Source organism: Podarcis erhardii (assembly GCF_964252035.2).
Source record: "Podarcis erhardii genome assembly, chromosome: 14".
Taxonomy (NCBI): Eukaryota; Metazoa; Chordata; class Lepidosauria; order Squamata; family Lacertidae; genus Podarcis; species Podarcis erhardii.
Window position 1 is genome coordinate 41210877 of NC_138503.1, and position 19187 is coordinate 41230063.

The following is a 19187-nucleotide window of genomic DNA, read 5'->3' on the forward strand; positions in this document are numbered from 1 at the left end:
AGTATCGTTAGGAACTGCAGCCCTCTGTCCGTCCCCCCCCCCCGCGACTTTTATGTGATGCGCCTTTTACATTGGGAACTCTCCACTCATTGAGATGATTCCCAAGGGGATGAGACTTTCCTTTAACTGACGTTTCTCATAGGATCTCCTTTGTTCTGGCAAAATACTGGACAGGGTGGGGTGGAGCGGTTGGGGGGACATTCCCCCGCCCATCTGAAGTGACTTCAGACAGAGCAATCCATTACCATCTATTGCAGCCTAACAGGATGGCCCCTCTGGAATTTGTCACACGTGCACGTGTGCACACACATACACGTGAATTTGTAAATCTTTCTGCGCTTGGCTACCCTGACCCATGACTTTTCATGCATCCTTTCAAACGCATGCATTTGGAGATGATCCCTAACTTGGCACAGAGAGAGAGAGAGAGAGAGAGAGAGAGAGAGAGAGAGAGAAGAGACCTGGAATACAGGACAAAACTGTATCAATACAGGGCGTAGCATTTTTCAGCAGCAACAGGGCAGGTGGCCTTTGAGGTCCCTCTCAACTCCATTGTTGCAACGAGAAGAGTAGCAACAAAAAAGGTAAAAGAGAATTCATGACATGTAGCTCTGGAGTCGTTATATACTAAACAGATGAATCAATAAAGAATTATAAAAGTTTTGATGGAGATGAAAATGAGAAACCAATGTAATCAAGCCTAGTAAATAGCAAAGTGATGGTGATGATCAATAAATGCAAAACAAACGATCATTGGGATGGCTTTGCAGCATGTGAATCTGGGTTCTTTACACCAGTTTGTTGTATTAGGAAACCTTGATCTGTTACTATTCTGCCTTAGCAAACATTGAAAGTCGCTACCATGTTTTAAAATCCTTACTAAAGACAAAGGCTGTAGGAAAACGTTATTTGAAAACAGCAGAACCCAAAGTAGAACTGTTGAAAAGAGAAGAAACTGTAGCAACGCCAAAGTTCAAATTGGTTACATCCTGGAGGATGGATTTTTACAAATGATTTTACAATCATTTTGACATTTTAAAACCTGACTTCCTTTCCCCTCTTTCTGCGGTTCCATAAATTTATTTTTAATATCTTCTGCATATCCAACTTAACTTACTCATTTACTTATATATATACTCTTATGTAGCTGCAGGTTATTGCAATAACTCTGCCAGTGTTTTTATCTGTTTACAATTTATCTGTAAATATTCCATAAACCATTTCCATTCTTTTATAAAAAGTTTGCTATCTTGATTTCTTATTCTCCTGCTATTTCTGCATATTCCATAAGTTTTTGTGTCCATTCCTCCTTTGCTTCTTCTTTCCATTTTGGGGCAAGTAACATTCTTGCTGCTGTAGTCGCATACATAAATAAATTTCTATAAAATTTAGGTAGTTCTATCTCTATAATTCCCAAGAGAAAGGATTCTTTTTAAAAAAAAAAAATGTTATTTTAAACATCCTTTTCATTTCATTGTATATCATTTCCCAGTAAGCCTTAACTTTACTACAAGACCACCACATGCGATAAAATATAAATGAATAGAAATAGAACCTACTCTCATGACAGTGACACAAAAATCTCGCACATACACTATGTAAAAGAACAAAAGTTTAGCATCCCCCCCTTCTCTCTCTCTCCCACCTCCTCCCCACCTCTCCTCTTCTCCAAACTTATACTGGCTATAACATGAGCGCCTCTGTGGCGTTTTCCCTCCTAGGTGGGTCATAAGGAAAGGGTTAAACGAGTGTGAAGTGATTGGCCAGTGGGAACCCAAATGGAGGAGTTAGAGTTAGAATTGGAGTTGTTTGGAAGTCAGTTGGGAGTTGCAGAAGGAAGAGGGAGGATAAGTCTGTGGGTTGGTCTAGTTTTGATGTGAGAGAGTGAGAAGAACTGTTAGGAGGAGTCAGATAGACAGTTGGAATAATCAGTTATAAATTATTAGGAAGGTATAGGTCAGTAAAGAAACTAAGATTAAGAAACTGACAAGAAAAATTATCTAAAACCATAACCTTGTTAATACTTATAAAATAAACTTGCTTATTTTATTTAATGTTAACAACTGTCTGGACTCTGTGTGTACCTGAGAGAAACGGGTTGGTGGCAGCGGGGAAGCAATCACAGTGGTGCCACAGGGATCAGCAGACCGTCAAACGTCCGGGGACCCTGTGTGATCGCCACAGCATCACATTGAATATAACTGATCTGTAGAAAGGACTCTGTGAACTGAAAACAGAGACGCTGAATGTACTTTTGTAACCCAAGAAAATCTTCAATGAAAACAATTTAAAAGAAAAATAGAAGGTTGTGACCTAAGCTATTCCAGGTTACTGAAATTTGGGAGCTTTGAGCTGCGTGGATGAATTACCAGCCAGACAACTTGGTCTCCTCCTACTTTAATCTTGGAAAATGGATTTTTCTTTTTTTAAAAAGGTTTTTATAGAAAACAGATTTTTTTTTGTCACTCCTCTGCTTGATCTTCCACACTGTCAGAGGAAAGGAGGGGAAATTGTTGCACCAAAGGATGGTTTCAGGAAAAATGTCCTTGCTTCACTCTGCATTGCACAAGGGTATTTGATGCCCAAAACCACTAAATATTCCCTTCAAAGTTCCTGCTGTATTGTGAGCAGAGATCTTTGAAGCGTAACCATCTCTAGTCCCTTGAGAGGGTTCTTTCCATGGAGGAACGTTAGTTCTTATTTCTTTCAAAATATGCCTGGCATTCTTCTCTCTCTCTCTTTGAAAGGCTTTAAAAGAGAATTTTGGGGCAGCTCTTGACATTGACGAGGTTACAGTTGCTCAGAATTTCCTCTCTGTTTGATTTTCCTGCATTGCCTTTTTTAAAAAAATGGCTGAGATTATAATCCAGGCTGGCTGCAGTTTAGAGGAAGACCAAAGTTATATACAGAATTGTAGAGTTGGGACTCCAAGGGTCATCTAGTCCAACCCCCTGCAATGCAGGAATCTCAACTCAAGCATCCATGACAGATGGCCATACAACCTCCGTTTAAAGACCTACAAGGAAGGAGAGCCCACCACCCTTCTAGGGAGTCCATTCCACTGTTGATAAAAAGCTTGTTGATAATTCTGGGAATTGAGTCCAGCTGGGGTCTGCCTCCTGTGTTGTGGACTACAACTCCCAAAGTCCTTGACTCTTGGCCACACTGGCTGGACTGATGGGAGTTGGCCTCCACAGCTTCTGGAAGGAGCCTTCTTGGCTATCTCTTGAAATAGGGCGTCTAATCCAATCAGAGCTGGCCCATCCATGAGGCGGACTGAGGCAGCATCCTTGGGCGGCAGAATCCTGTGGGGTGGCACCCCCAAGGATGCCCTGCCTGCCCCTGCTGCTGGAGAAGCGAGGAGAAGCAATGAGGGCAGCTTCTGTTGAGATCTTGCCTGAAGCTACTACTACCATGTGTGACTAACATATGAGAGTGCTGGAGTTGAAATAGTTAAACAGGTTACCCAATCAGAACCCAGGGGGGTGGAGTCAGAGGGACTATAAAACCAGCTTTGAGAGGGGTGAAGGGAGGAGTTCGTTGGGAGTTGGGTGGTTGGTTGGAGTGGGAGTGAATTGGGATAGAGTCTGTGGGTAGGTTGAGTTAGTGTAGTGAAATAAGCTGAGTCAGGAACAGTTAAGAACCAGGAAGACAAGTAAATAGCTGAGAGGTGGTTTAGTGAGTGAGAGCAGGTAGCAGAAGTTATAGGTCTGGATAGGCACCCCATGATTGTAATTGACCAATACCGTTTATGAAACCACACGCTTGTTAAACTGCAATAAATAAGCAGAAGTTTATGTTCCAATTTAACCCTGACTGGACTCAGTATTGTACCAGGTAGGGCCTGGGTGGTGGCAGCGAGAAATAAAGTGGTGGCATAGGGATGACGGTGAAACGTCCGGGGACCCTGTTTGATCGCCACACCATGTGACCTTGGTAAACGCGGCTTCATTGGCGCCTTCTTTTTTTGTCTCTGAAATGCCTAAGCGAGAGAGACAGACTGTAGCCTGAAAGAGGTTTGGGCCTCACTCAAGGCGTTCCATTCATTAGCAGCCTGTTGCTTTCCTTAAGAGCTTGGACCTCTCCTGTTGTACGAGAGACATTTGTATTAAAAATAGCTCTCATCATAAGCTGATGGCATGTAAGTGCATTCTGTGTGTCCACTGGGAGTTAGCAAAAAAGATGGAATCTTTTGCTTATATTTTCATAAACCATTATCCCTGACCATTGGTCTCATTGGCCGGGGCCGAGGGGAGCTGGAGTGAAACCACATCTTGAAAGTTCCCCATCCCTGGTCTAAAACCTATTGAGGCAGGAACAGAATGGATCTCCCTTCAAAGGCCCTATTCCAGGTCACTGTCCACGAAATGTCTTTGGCAACATGGTGACCTCCATATGTTGTCGTACTACAGCTCCTCTCAGCCCTTGCTGTTGGCCCTGCTGACGGGGGTTGATGGGAGTTGTGGTTCTGCTACATCTGGAGATAACACCATATTGGCTACCCCTGTATCAAAGGATCTTTGAGCAGAGCTCTGAGGAAGCTCTTAAGCTATATAAGGTATATAACATCCTTCTGCAACCTGGTGCCCTCCAGAACTTGTTGGAGTCCCAACTCTAATCAGTCCCAGCCATCATGGCCAAAGACCACGGTGGTGGGAGTTGTGGTGCAATGACATTGGGGAGGGGGGTTGAAATGAGGAAAGTAGGTATATAGCTTTTCAGCTGTCTTTCCCCAAAAAGACAGAGAGAGAGAGGGTGCGTGTGGGGGGGACATACAGAAATTTCCTTGGATGAATCTAAGAGTTAAAGACCCACTCCAAATTGTTTTCTGCATTGGAAAAACGTTGCAGAGGATGATCTCAATAACCTGCGCTTCATCAAGCAGTGAAATCACAAAGTTGATAAAATGTTTTCAGCTCTTGGTTAGAGGTGGTGGTGAGGAACTGCAGAAGGAAGGCTGAGGCAGAAAGGTTGTTATGGAACTACGCAAGCAAAACACCAGATGTAGGCTGCATTCCACTCAGGGGTGGAAATCTTTTGGTCCTCCAGATGTTGCTGTACTACAGCTCCCATCAGCCCTAGCAAGCATGGCCAATGGTCATGTAGTACAGTACCCTGATGTAGGGGAACCTCTGGTCTGCTGGTCGTATGAAGTCCATTAGACCTCCCCATTTGGCCTATACACTTGCCCTACACCTGATGCCATATATCTAACCTCCAGCTGTTGCTGCACTCTCAGTCCCAGTCCACATGGCCAGTGATCAGAGAATATGGGAGTTGTCGTCCAGCAACATCTGGAGGACCACCTGTTCCCCATCCCTGGATGGAATGCAACCTACTGTATTAAGGTAAGACTTACGTCCCTCGCTCCTACTTTTGCCCCTGGCCACACCCCCTTTTTGCCGCTAGATCTGCTCCACAGTGGCATATGCTCTTCCAGGTTGTTGTCCTTGAGGGAATGTGGTCCTCAGTCTGAAAGAGCTTCCCCATGCCTCCTAAAGAACCTTAACAAAAATCAACTTTGCTAACTGACGCGAAAGAAAGAGGGGGATTTGCCCTGCCAGACTTGAGGTTATATTATGAATCTGCAGCCTTCTGCTGGTTGAAAGATTGGATCTTATTGGAAAACACTGATGTCCTAGATCTGGAAGGGTTTGATAATGCTTTTGGGTGGCATGCATATTTGTGGTATGACAAGGTTAAAGTTCACAAATTGTTTAAAAACCATATTGTCAGAAGAGCAATTTTGATGGTCTGGACAAAATATAAGGACTTATTGGAGAGTAAGACTCCGAGGTGGCTCTCACCGGTGGAGGCCAAGGCACGTAAGAGACTTAACATGGAAGCCTACTGGCCTAAATATTGGGAAATAATTGAAAAAATTGGAGACAATTGGAGGTTGCTGAGCTTGGAAAAATTAAAAAACAAGGTGCGAGATTGGTTGCACTATGCTCAAATTCAGGAGGTTTTTAAAGTGGATAAAAAGGTTGGATTCCAGGTGGAAAAATCGAAATTAGAGACAGAACTGTTAGAGCCAAAAAATAAACTACTTTCGAGAATGTATAACTTGCTGCTTAAATGGAATACACAGGACGAGACAGTCAAATCCGCCATGATAAAATGGGCGCAGGACTTGGGGCACAACATTATGTTTGAAGACTGGGAAAGGTTATGGAACACCGGAATGAAATTTACGGCATGTAGTGCCTTGAAGGAAAATATTATGAAAATGATATACCGGTGGTACATGACCCCAGTCAAACTTGCTAAGATATATCACCTGTCTGACAACAAATGTTGGAAATGTAAAGAGGCGGAAGGGACATTCTTTCACCTCTGGTGGACTTGCCCGAAAGTGAAGGCCTTTTGGGAGATGATTCATAATGAACTAAAAAAGGTACTTAGATTTACCTTACCTAAGAAACCGGAGGCCTTTCTTCTGGGCATTGTGGACCAGAGAGTACTTAAGAAAGATAGAACTTTTTTTATGTATGCTACCACAGCAGCAAGGATCCTGATTGCTAAGCATTGGAAGACACAAGATTTACCCACGCTGGAGGAATGGCAGACGCAGTTGATGGACTACATGGAACTGGCCGAAATGACTGGCAGAATCCGAGACTTGGGAGAAGAAACAATCGAGGAAGACTGGGAAAAATTTAAAGACTATTTGAAAAAACATTATAAGTTGTATGAATGTTAAAAAATGCACTTTTGAGGAAACTCCAGCTTCAGCAATTGTAAATTAATGAAATGGAAATTAAGGTACAAGAAGTCAGAGGTGGAATAATGAAATAACTTTATTATGTTTAAGTTAAAACGTATAAGATGTCGGTTACAACACTTTGGAAATTAGATAACATGATAAAATGTAAGATACAATAAGTTTTGAAATAAGTTAACAAATTGCTGATGTTTTGTATCACAGAGAACGCAGGGTTAGGAAGATGCGGGGAAGTCCATTGGATTTGCTGAAAAAAAGGATTATGGAAATTTGTAACTTCTCTATTTTATTTTCTATATCTGTCTTTTATTCTTTTTTTCTGTATTTCATAAACTTAATAAAAATATTATTAAAAAAAAAACAAAAATCAACTTTGCAGGTTCAAAACGTTACATCTGAATGGTTCCTAAGGCATAAGGTGAAGTCCTAACCCCAGGGACATTCTCCTGTGCAAGCCCTTTGGAAAGGAGCAGGAATCCTGGAAGAGCAAAGGGGGGTTCTTGAGAAACTCTATTTCAATTGATTCACTCATTTCTTGGCAGATCACTGTCAATATTTGCAGCAATCCTAGGATCTGTAAAATCTCCATCCAGAAAATAAAATCTCTTAACTTCTGCTAGTTTTGAAGTTGCGTTCAGAGAAACTTCCTTGAGGAGAGAGAGAGAGAGAGAGAGAGAGAGAGAGAGAGCGCCACATTTGTTTTCTTCTTCCACATGGCATCCTGTTTCCATAGCAACGGAGCATCTGATGGTTCTGAAGAATGAATAGTGACAAGGCTAAAGGAGTTTTCCTTGGCTGATGTAGGGCGAGGATGAGTGGATTCAAAGCCAACGGCCATTGCAAAGCTGTTCCAAGGTGCAATAACAATAATAATTAAAAATATGATATTTTCTGCAACATCAGTTTATTTCTTTATTTAGGTGTTTGTAGTCCATGCTTTCAGTAAAAATATATTTCAGTGTGGTATACAACATGTAAGAATAAAGTCAGAAAAAAATCCATTAAACATCCTTATAAACATCAATAAAACATTAAATACTGTTTGCTTAAAAAGAGAAACTTCATAGTCCAAATACCTGTTTAAACAATGTAGTTTTCAGGAAATGTCTGAAGGGAGGGAGGGATGGTTCCTGCCAAATGTCTATGAGCAGGGAGTTCCACAGGGCAAGGCCTGCCATGCTTGTGAAGGTCAAATGAATCTCAGGGGCATGTGCAGCCAGAAGTACTTCACCCGAGGATCCTGCTGATTGAGGTGGAGCATCAGGAATCAGACAGTCTTTAGGGATGAGATGGAGGGGGATGTTAAGATGAGAGCACATTTGATCTGTAGATTTTGGTGGTGGGGTGGGTGTAAAATCATAAGGCTGTGTGGACTTTAATAAATAAAAGGAGGCGGCACTGATGAACATCACCCAGAGCCCAGCGAAGGACCCTCTACCTACTCCTAGGGTCTCCTAACCCTGCTGCTCCACCTCTTTGCTATCACTGCCCTTTGGTTTTATAATTATAAAATAAGTCCAGCTGCTGTTGTGTTTGCCCAAGTCTTTCCTCCTTTTTTGACCCAAACATAGTTTGTTGACAGAGAGTGGGCGTCACCTCCGGCCCTAGGATTCTTGCTGAAGAATGTAAGAAGAGCTTGCTGGATCAGGCCCAATGGCCCATCGAGTCCAGCATCCTGTTCTCACAGTGGCCAACCAGATGCCTGCAGGAGAGTCACAGGGCAGGAGAGTCACCCACAAGCAGGAGAGTCACAGGGCTGCATTCCTGGAGTAAAGGATTGCAGCTGGCCTCTTGGGGCTCAGTTCTGCATGGGATTCTGCTGTAAGGTGCTGAGCACTCCCCATTTTCGAAACCTCTTCTTTCATATCTGAAAGTTTGCTTTTCGACTCCAGTCTTTTGCCTCTAAAATTCAGGCTGCAGCGACCATCTAAGAAAGAAACTCCATTTACATATAGATGTTACTGGATTTATACTGCAGATCTGATGTAAGGGGTATTTAGCATCCTTTAATTTAGGAGTAGTCAACTGGGCGCCCTCCTGTTATTGATGGATTAGAATCCCTATCATCTGTGACCTTTCACCATGCTGGTTGGGCCTGATGGGAGAGGATCTGGAGCATGTGTAGGCAATCTAAGGCCCGAGGGCCAGATCCAGCCCAATCACCTTCTAAATCTGGCCTGCAGACGGTCTGGGAATGAGCGTGTTTTTACATGAGTAGAATGTGTCCTTTTATTTAAACTGCAACTCTGGGTTATTTGTGGGGTCTGCCTGGTGTTTTTACATAAGTGGAATGTGTGCTTTTATTTAAAATGCATTCTCTGGGTTATTTGTGGGGCATAAGAATTGGTTCTTTTCCCCAAAAAATATTGTCCGGCCCCCCCACAAGGTCTGTGGACAGGGCCCCTGCTGAAAAAGTTTGCTGACCCCTGATCTGGAAGGTACCACATTGTCTCCTCCTGATTTTAATGCCCCACTTATGTCTTGATCGGCCTTTCCCCTGGAAGTCTCTGTTGGCGCCACCCATAAACCTAACGCATTCCGGGAGAAAGGGCAGAGGCAGGAATCCAGCTATTGCTTGCGCATCCATCGGTGTGAGCAAATGCTTTCAGCTGGAAGGATTTTACAGCCTGCTTGTAAATTTAAAGCTTTTGAAGCCAGGGAGACACTTTAAATTGTCTGTGCAGGTATTAAAAACGGCTGGCACGCTGGCCTGATTTTTTTTTTTTAAAGGCTGGTTGTTAAAATGAGAAAAGGGCTTGCCAGCTTTGGCACTGGACGACATTTGTGTCTCTGAGGATCTTCTGATGGATCTTGTTGCTCTCTTCCAGGGATGGTTGCATCCAGGCTAAGCAGGAGGGGCAAAGCCAGACTCCAGGCCAGAGCTAGAATTCTGGTTCCAGGCAGGACCATGGACAGCTCCAACAGGAATTCAGGGCACTGAGACTCACACACCACCAGGCTCAAACATTGCTTCAGCAGCAAGGAAATGTCTAGCCTGCAGCTCGCTTGCAGGGTGTGTGTGTGTGTGTGTTCTGGTGAGCTCTGCCACTGTTAGAAACTGCTGGCCACTGTCTCACATGGTGAACTGTGTAACTGTAGCCGCTGGGAGAAGAACCTTCTAGATCTAATCTGGCTCCACCCTCCTAGCCTGGCCATTGGCTCCTCCTGGGCAGGAAGGTGTGTGTGTATACACACACACACACACACAGAGAGAGAGAGAGAGAGAGAGAGAGAGAGAGACTTCCTCTTCCAACCAAGCCTCATTTGAGCACTAGGGTCTACCTGAGGTTCTTTTTATTTGGACAGGTGTTTTTTTTTAAGAGAGCCTTCTTGCCTCCAGCATCTTCTTCGATTCTGCTTGTTAACCACGAGTAAAGCGACTAAATAACAATGGTACATAGGAACGCAACCTAGACTGTTTGCTGGCATGGGGGACACACTCAGCTTTAAAGACTGGCAATTATTGTTTCAAAAACAGCGTGCGTTTCAATATAAGCAAATAAGGATGGTTAGTAATCCTCCTTCAGCCCCCTGCCTTTAAAAAGTCGTCATTAATTTCTTTGAGTGGTGTCAATTTGGTCGCTGGGATTCCCCCCCCCCCCCGAACAGCAAATGCAGGAAGGATTTGACCTTGGGCAAAGTGGGGGCGAAGCAGCAGTTGTCTAATCTTCCAGCTTTGCTGTCTCTAACCCATTTTGGGTCAGCAAGCCTCAAAAAGGATTTATTTCCCATCAGCTTATTGGGCAGAGCAGGGTTGGGGAACTGCAGTCCCGGGAATCAAAATACATCCCAGCAGCCTCTCTGCCCGGCCCTCAGGCCTCTCCCTACACACCTTCTCTCTTGCCACAGCCCTTCTCCCCAGACCATGACCCACACCAGCCCTGCTACATACCCCCTTTGAATGTTTCTATCTGGCTGGGAAGACCCTGATGCTGGGAAAGATGGAGGGCACAAGGAGAAGGGGATGACAGAGGATGAGATGGTTGGACAGTGTTCTCGAAGCTACCAGCATGAGTTTGACCAAACTGCGGGAGGCAGTGGAAGACAGGAGTGCCTGGCGTGCTCTGGTCCATGGGGTCATGAAGAGTCGGACATGACTAAACAACAACAATAACATCTCGCTGGGAATGTGTTCTTGAACTCTGATGACGCCTCTTGCTTGTCTGAATGAAATACACAGAGGAGTATGTGAATAAAAACTTTGTCGTTGTTATATTTATTAAATTTATATGCCACTTTTCATCCGTAGATCTCAGTGCTGTTCACAACCTAAAAATGCAAGATAAAAACACAAAATACATAACATATTCTTATTACTTTGAATGGATGTTTTGTTTTAATATTCATTGCTTTATCATTTATTATTTAACATTCTACTGTTTTCACTGGGAAGCTACCTTGTTTTAGCAGCTGCAAGTGCATGGCATAATGTAATAAGCAAATTACAACCGCTTTTCTAAACTAAAGGTATACAGTGGTACCTTGGGTTAAGTACTTAATTCGTTTCAGAGGTCCATTCTTAAGCTGAAACTGTTCTTAACCTGAAGCACCACTTTAGCTAATGTGGCCTCCCGCTGCTGCCACGCCGCTGTTGTGCGATTTCTGTTCTCATCCTGAAGCAAAGTTCTTAACCTGAGGTACTGTTTCTGGGTTAGCGGAGTCTGTAACCTGAAAGCTTCCTGCACTCAATCAGAAGCCGTGGAAGTCATGCCGAATGTTCAGCTTCCAAAGAATGTTCGCAAACCGAAACACTCACTTCTGGGTCTGCAGCGTTCGGGACCCAAAATGTTTGAGCCACAAGGCGTTCGGGATCCAAGGCTGTATAGTGTCCTAAACCATTGTGGTGTTGTGGTTAAGAACAGTGGACTCGTAATCTGGTGAACCGGGTTCGCGTCTCCGCTCCTCCACATGCAGCTGCTGGGTGACCTTGGGCCAGTCACACTTCTCTGAAGTCTCTCAGCCTCACTCACCTCACACAGTGTTTGTTGTGGGGGAGGAAGGGAAAGGAGAATGTTAGCCGCTTTGAGACTCCTTCGGGTAATGAGAAAGCGGGATATCAAATCCAAACTCTTCTTCTTCTAATTGAGGGAAGTAATAGTACCACTCTATTCTGTCTTGGCCAGACCATACCTGGAATACTGTGTCCAATTCTGGGCACCAGAGTTTAAGAAGGATATTGACAAATTGGAACATGTGCGGAAGATGGTTTCCAAGAGGATAAAGGGTCTGGAAACCAAGCCTTATGAGGAACGGTTGAGGGAGCTCAGTATATTCAGGCTGGAGAAGAGAGGAGATCTGATAGCCACCTTCAAATATCTGAAGGGCTATCCCATGGAAGATGGAGCAAGTTTTTCCCCCTGCTGCTCCAAAGGTCAGAACCCGAACCAATGGATTCAAATTACAAGGCAGGCGATTCCGACTAAACACTAGGAAGAACTTTTGGATGGTAAGAGCTGTTTGACAGAGAGACGGACTCCCTTGGAAGATGGTGCACTCCCTTTCATCAGAGGTTTTTAAACGGAGGGTGGATGGCCACGGATTCTTTTGCTGTGACTCCTGCATTGCAAGGGGGGGTTGGGCTAGATGACTTTTGGGAGTCCCTTCCAACTCAACAATTCTGTGACCCATCTGAGCTCCATATTTGTTTGTTCTAATATTTCTAGAGAGGGATGGAGGCCAGCCTTGCGTGAAATATTGCAACTGACAGAGAGCTGAGGCAGCCATGTGTTCTGAGACATGTGCCCGAGGTGACTGCAGTTATGTAAGGGCTTCCGTGGCACGGCCCGTTGCATCAAATAATAATAATGCTTAAGTTAAATGTGATACAGACGAAGAAGTTTGGGAGCGGGGAGGAAGCAAAGTATAGTTCAGCTTAAAGGGAGCGGGAAGGGAGCTCTACCAACAGAGTGCTACAGAAATAACTCAACTATTACTACTGAGTGGGACGCGGGTGGCGCTGTGGTCTAAACCACTGAGCCTAGGGCTTGCCGATCAGAAGGTCGGCGGTTCGAATCCCTGCGACGGGGTGAGCTCCTGTTGCTCTGTCCCTGCGCACGTCAAAGTGCAAGTAGATAAATAGGCACCACTCCGGCAGGATGGTAAACAGCGTTTCCGTGCGCTGCTCTGGTTCACCAGAAGCGGCTTAGTCATGCTGGCCATATGACCCAGAAGCTGTCTGTGGACAAAAGCCAGCTCCATCAGCCAGTAAAGCGAGATGAGCGCCGCAACCCCAGAGTCATCCGCGACTGGACCTAATGGTCAGGGGTCCTGTTATGTACTGAGTTGAATAGGAACCAAAATGCAGCAGTCTGATTGGTTCTAGAACAATAGGATTCAGAATGCAGCAGTCTGATTGGTCTGCAGGAGCCACCCAATCCAGCTTCAGGTGGAAGTGAATCCGCAACCTGATTGGCCTACAGGAGAATCCCAGAAGTAGCCAATCACATGGGGCCTATTGTGTAAATAATGTATATAAAGCAGACATTTTGGGGGAACTTCCATTCCTCACTACTATGAGCTGAATAAAGAGCATGAAATCCACACTCGACTCTGAGTATATTTCAGGTCCCTTTACCTTTATCACTACTGAACATGTTGTGTTTGGGATACTGGTTGTACATTGCTCTCCTGGGTGGGAAGATGTTTCTTGCAGAGATGGGGAATCTGCAGCCCTTCAGATGTTGCTGGACTACAACTCCCATCAGCCCCAGCAAGCATGATCAGGGACAATGGGCACTGTAGTTCAACAACATCTGGAAGGCTATTGGTTTCTCACCCTTGTCCTAGAACAGGGGTGGGTGGGGCTTTCTCAGCCTGAAGGCCACATTCTCTTTCAAGCAACCTTCTGAGGGCCACAGGACCGAGCTAGGAGGGGCCAGAGGTTAATGTGTACAAAGCAACAATGCAAATCTTACCTTCGTGTGGCAGGCTAGTTTCTACACACCATGAACACATCTTTCTTTGCCATCAACCTGGACCAGCAAGATGCATTGTCAAGAGTTAGTTGAGAGCCAACGTGGCATAGCGGCTAGACTCGGACCTGGGAGACCAGGGTTCAAATCCCCCCATTTGGCCATGACGCTCACTGGGTGACCTCAGGCCAGTCACTGCCTCTCAGCCCGATCTACCTCACAGGGATGTTTTTTTGGGGGGGAAATTAAATTTATGAAGGGAAATCTAAAAGAAATGGGAGTGGGACAGGGTTTTGAGAATGGAATTGATGCAATATATTCAGAACAAAAGGCAAAACTGATAGTTAACAATGTGGTTACAGAAGAGTTTAAAATTGAAAAAGGAACACGACAAGGTTGCCTGATTTCCCCTCTGTTATTTATTTCGGTTCTGGAGGTGCTCTTGAATATGATCAGAGGGGACCGGTTGGTGCAAGGGATTCAGGTCGGAGCGAAACAATATAAACTTAAAGCTTTTGCAGATGACCTAGTTTTGACTCTGCAGGAGCCAGAACCTAGTACGAAAAGAGTATTGCAATTGATTCAAGACTTTGGTCGGGTGGCGGGATTTAAACTAAATAAACAGAAAACTAAGGTGCTGGGAAAAAATTTGACAGACATAGAGTCAGAACGGTTTCAGAGAGAAACAGAATTAACTATGGTAAAAAAAGTAAAGTACCTAGGGCTAAACATAACAGCAAAAAATCTGAGTCTATTTAAGGATAATTATGAAAAATGTTGGTCTGAAATTAAGAGAGACTTAAACAGTTGGACAAAATTGAAGCTTTCTTTGTTAGGCCGAATTGCTGCTATTAAGATGAATGTATTGCCAAAGATGTTGTTTTTGTTTCAAACATTGCAAATTGTGGACAAGACGGAGTGCTTCCGGAAGTGGCAGAGAGATATTTCTAAATTTGTCTGGCAGGGCAAAAAGCCCAGAATTAAGTTTAAGATATTAACTGATGCGAAAGAAAGAGGGGGCTTTGCCCTGCCAGACTTAAAGCTGTACTATGAAGCCGCAGCTTTCTGCTGGCTAAAAGACTGGCTACTTCTCGAGGACACTGACGTACTGGATCTGGAAGGTTTTAACAACGCTTTTGGTTGGCATGCATACTTATGGTATGACAAGGTTAAGATCAATAAGGCCTTTAAGAACCATATTGTCAGGAAAGCAGTATTTAATGTCTGGACAAAATACAAAGACTTATTGGAAAATAAAACTCCAAGGTGGCTTTCACCTCTGGAAGCTAAGGCTCGAAAAAGACCCAATAAGGAGGCCAAATGGCCAAAATATTGGGAAATACTAGAAAAAGATGGAGACAATTGGAAATTGCAGAGTTTGGATAAATTAAAGGATAAAGTGCGAGACTGGTTACACTACGCTCAGATTAAAGAAGTCTTTAAAAATGATAAAAAGTTAGGGTTCCAGGTGGAGAAATCGAAATTGGAAACAGAACTGTTAGAACCAAAGATTAAGGTACTTTCAAGAATGTATAACTTGCTGTTAAAATGGAATACACAAGACGAAATGGTTAAATCAGCTATGATAAAGTGGGCACAGGACATTGGGTATAATATTATGTTTGAGGACTGGGAAAGGTTGTGGACCACTGGGATGAACTTCACTGCATGTAATGCTTTGAAGGAAAATGTAATGAAAATGATATATAGATGGTACATGACCCCAGTTAAACTTGCTAAGATATACCATTTGTCTGATAATAAATGTTGGAAATGTAAAGAAAATGAGGGAACATTCTTTCACCTCTGGTGGACTTGCCCTAGGGTGAAGGCCTTCTGGGAAATGATATATAATGAGCTGAAAAAGGTATTTAAGTATACCTTCACCAAGAAACCAGAGGCCTTCCTTCTGGGCATTGTCGGCCAGAAGGTGTTAAAGAAGGACCGAACATTTTTCATGTATGCAACAACGGCAGCAAGGATACTCATCGCTAAAAATTGGAAGACTCAAGAACTACCCACACTGGAAGAGTGGCAGATGCAACTGATGGACTATATGGAACTAGCCGAGATGACTGGCAGAATCCGAGACCTGGGAGAGGAGAGAGTCGAAGAAGACTGGAAGAAATTCAAGATTTATTTAAAAAAATACTGTAATTTGGTTGAATGTTAAGAAAGGATGCTAGATCATAAATAATTGTGCACCACTAAATTAGTGAGAATTAAGATGATAAGTAAATTTGAGGAAAAATTATAAACCTTTTGGAGAATTTATAGATTATACTTAAATGAATTTGACATAAGTGTAAACAAGATGATAAATTGCTGGCAAGAATTGACAATGATGCAAATGGGAGCGGGAGGCGTGAGGAAGTCCAAAGATGTTATGAAAAGATGTTATGATATATGTTATACTGTTTTTTATCTTTGCATTTAAGTTTGAAAAACCCAAATAAAATATTATATAAAAAAAAAATAAATGAGAGGGGGAACCACCTTGAGCTCTTTGGAGAAAAAGGTGGGATAAAAATGCAAGAGATGAATAAATAAATAGAGTTGATGGGCATATTCCAGGCTGGGGGGAAAACATCAAAGGAGGGTGCAAAACAAGGTGAGTGATGGGTGTGGCCTGGGCCGAGTCCTGAGGGCCAGAGGGAGAGGACTGAAGGCCCACATTAGCCCCCACCCCAGGGAAAGAGGTTCCTTGCCCCATGATAGGACTTGTTTCCCACCCCCCTGACTGTCCTCACTGCCCTCTTCTGAACCCATTTTAATTTATCTACGTTCTTCTTAAAGTGTGGTGTTCAGGCATGGCGGCCGAGGTGCAAATGCGCTCTCTCCACTGCTCAGATCTGACCTGCCCCAGATTCCAAGCAGAGCTGATCTCTCTCTCTCTCTCTCTCTCTCTCTCTCTCTCTCTCTCTCTCTCTCTCTCTCTCTCCCTCCCCCTCCCTCTCTCCCTCTCCCTCTCCCTCTCCCTCTCTCTGTGTGTTTTGCAGTAAACTGGATTCACCTTTTGTTTTGTGTTTGCCTAGCGCCATCTGGTGTCAACGAGACACTCAAGCATCAGGATGTGTTTTAGGTCAAATCCACACCAAACATTAAAAGCACACGGCTTCCACTTGAGGATCCTGAGAACTGTCGCTTGCAGAGGGTGCTGGGAATTGTAGCTCTGCGAAAGGTAAACTCACACTTCCCAGGAGAACATTTAAAAACATCAGTGGTAAAATACAGAACAATTAAAAGCAAACAAGTAGAGAGCCATAATGAAAACACACCGCAACGTATCTAAAACGAACAATTGAGAACCTCCTGTACCTGCGGGTATAGAGTGGTATACAAACTGAATAAGTAAATAATAATAATAATATTAATGAAAACCCTGCTAGCACACATTTGCAAAACTTAGCAGCTTCTGGTATGGTTTCAGAATGGATGGGGGACCGCGCGTTGAGATTGTATTGTTTTTAACACTCGATTGGGAGCCACCCAGAGTGGCTGGGGAAACTCAACCAGATGGGCGGGGTATAAATAAATTATTATTATTATTATTATTATTATTATTATTATTATTATTATTATTATTATTTTCTGCATTGCAGGGGGTTGGACTAGATGACCCCCGGGATCCCTTCCAACTCTACAGTTCTGTGAGTCTATGAATTAAAATGCAGTTTGCCCTGACAGCAGCCCAGCAGTCATCATTGTCTGTGCCTTCATTTCCAAAGGCCTGTCTGAACAGGAAGATCTTGTTAGCTTGCCAGCGGAAGGATACCAAAGACCTCCCTTGGGGAATGGGAGAGGTTGCAGAAGAGGCTGAATTTGCAACAATGGCAGAACTAACCTTTTCTTTACTGTGTAAAAGTAGTAAACAGGGGCAAGATACATTTGTAACAAAATGGATAAAATTTACTCAGTGCTATAGAGCTAGAAAGAACATTCTGGGAACAATTTTTTTTGCTTCACTGTATTTTGAAGTACTTTGAATGTAACACTGTGTACAATATAAAATGTATCAGTCAAATCTCCTTGTTATCAACATCTGCTTAAAATTCTAGTAAGAAAGCTGTGCTATTCATATGTTATATTAATAAAACAATAACAATATATATATATTTAAAAAATCTTTGTTCCATGCTTGCAAGGAATAAATCTAATAATAATAATAATAATAATAATAATAATAATAATAATTTTTATTTATACCCTGCCCTACCTGACCGAGACTGGTCTCAGGGTGGCTAACACCAAATATATAATACATTAAAAACACAAAATCAAATGATTAGTTTAAAATACAATTTGAATCATATTTAAAATCAAAATAAAATTAAGTGGGAACCCATGAATCATAACTGTAGGGGTAAGGAATTAAAAGTTCACCAGTCCCGGCCACTCGTGCTGGTCCCATATGGGTGGATAGAAATAGCCAAAGAGGCCACTTACATACAGAGTCTCACAGAAAGAAGGGGGTCAGACTGGGCCCAGACCAAAGGCCTGGTGGAACAGCTCCGTCTTGTAGGCCCTGCGGAAAGATGTACAAATCCCGCAGGGCCCTGGTCTCTCATGACAGAGTGTTCCACCAGACTGGGGCCAGGGCTGAAAAGGCTCTGGCCCTGATCAAGGCCAGTCTAACCTCCTTGATGCCTGGGACCTCCAAAGTATTATTGTTTATGGACCGTAAGTGTGGCAGCACATATTCTTTGGAACTCCTTCATATGGATCTGATGAAAGCTTATTTCACTATAAAGATGTTGGCTGTTAAAGGCTGCCACAATACTCCTCGCTATCTTTTTGCAGCAGCAGACCAAGATGGGCACCACATCTGGAAAGCATGGCTGGCTTTTTCTGGGGGTCTTGCTGGAGGATAGAAGACACTAGATGGCACTACGGACCTAAAATGGGCTGTGAAGCTGGCTCCCTGTAGGAGAAAAGTTCTAGCTCATCCTTCTCAGAAGCAAAACTTGTTGGAAACCCTCTTTGTCGGTTCTGTGCAGGTGCCCTCTGTTCTCCACCATGCCATCCATAGGCACGGCAAGCCAGTTTGGCAGCTTCCATCTGTTCAATTATCGGCTCTGGGGAAGCGATGGGGGAGAAGTTTGATTCAGCTCACATTTAAAGGAGAATCTACCTAAGGCACGGGGACGTGGGTGGCGCTGTGGGTTATACCACAGAGCCTAGGACTTGCTGATCAGAAGGTCGGCGGTTCAAATCCCCACGACGGGGTGAGCTCCTGTTGTTCAGTCCCAGCTCCTGCCAACCTAGCAGTTCGAAAACACGTCAGAGTGCAAGTAGATAAATAGGTATCACTCCGGCGGGAAGGCAAATGGCGTTTCCGTGCGCTGCTCTGGTACGCCAGAAGCAGCTTAGTCATGCTGGCCACATGACCCAGAAGCTGTATGCCGGCTCCCTCGGCCAATAAAGCGAGATGAGCGCCGCAACCCCAGAGTCGGCCACGACTGGACCTAATGGTCAGGGGTCCCTTTACCTTTACCTTCATATCGCTGTAATTTGCCCTAGGATCTTCTGGAAAGAGCAAGTATCAAATAGAA

At 43.8% G+C, this 19187-nt stretch overlaps 2 protein-coding genes across 2 annotated transcripts in view; one reads left to right on the top strand and one right to left on the bottom strand.

Moving 5' to 3' along the window:
* UMOD (uromodulin) overlaps positions 1-19187 on the bottom strand; it is a 293482-nt gene that overhangs the window by 137097 nt on the left and 137198 nt on the right. The window lies entirely within an intron of this gene.
* Positions 1-19187, top strand: part of LOC309329170 (acyl-coenzyme A synthetase ACSM5, mitochondrial-like) — a 267701-nt gene that overhangs the window by 51801 nt on the left and 196713 nt on the right. The gene's annotated exons all lie outside the window — the stretch shown is intronic.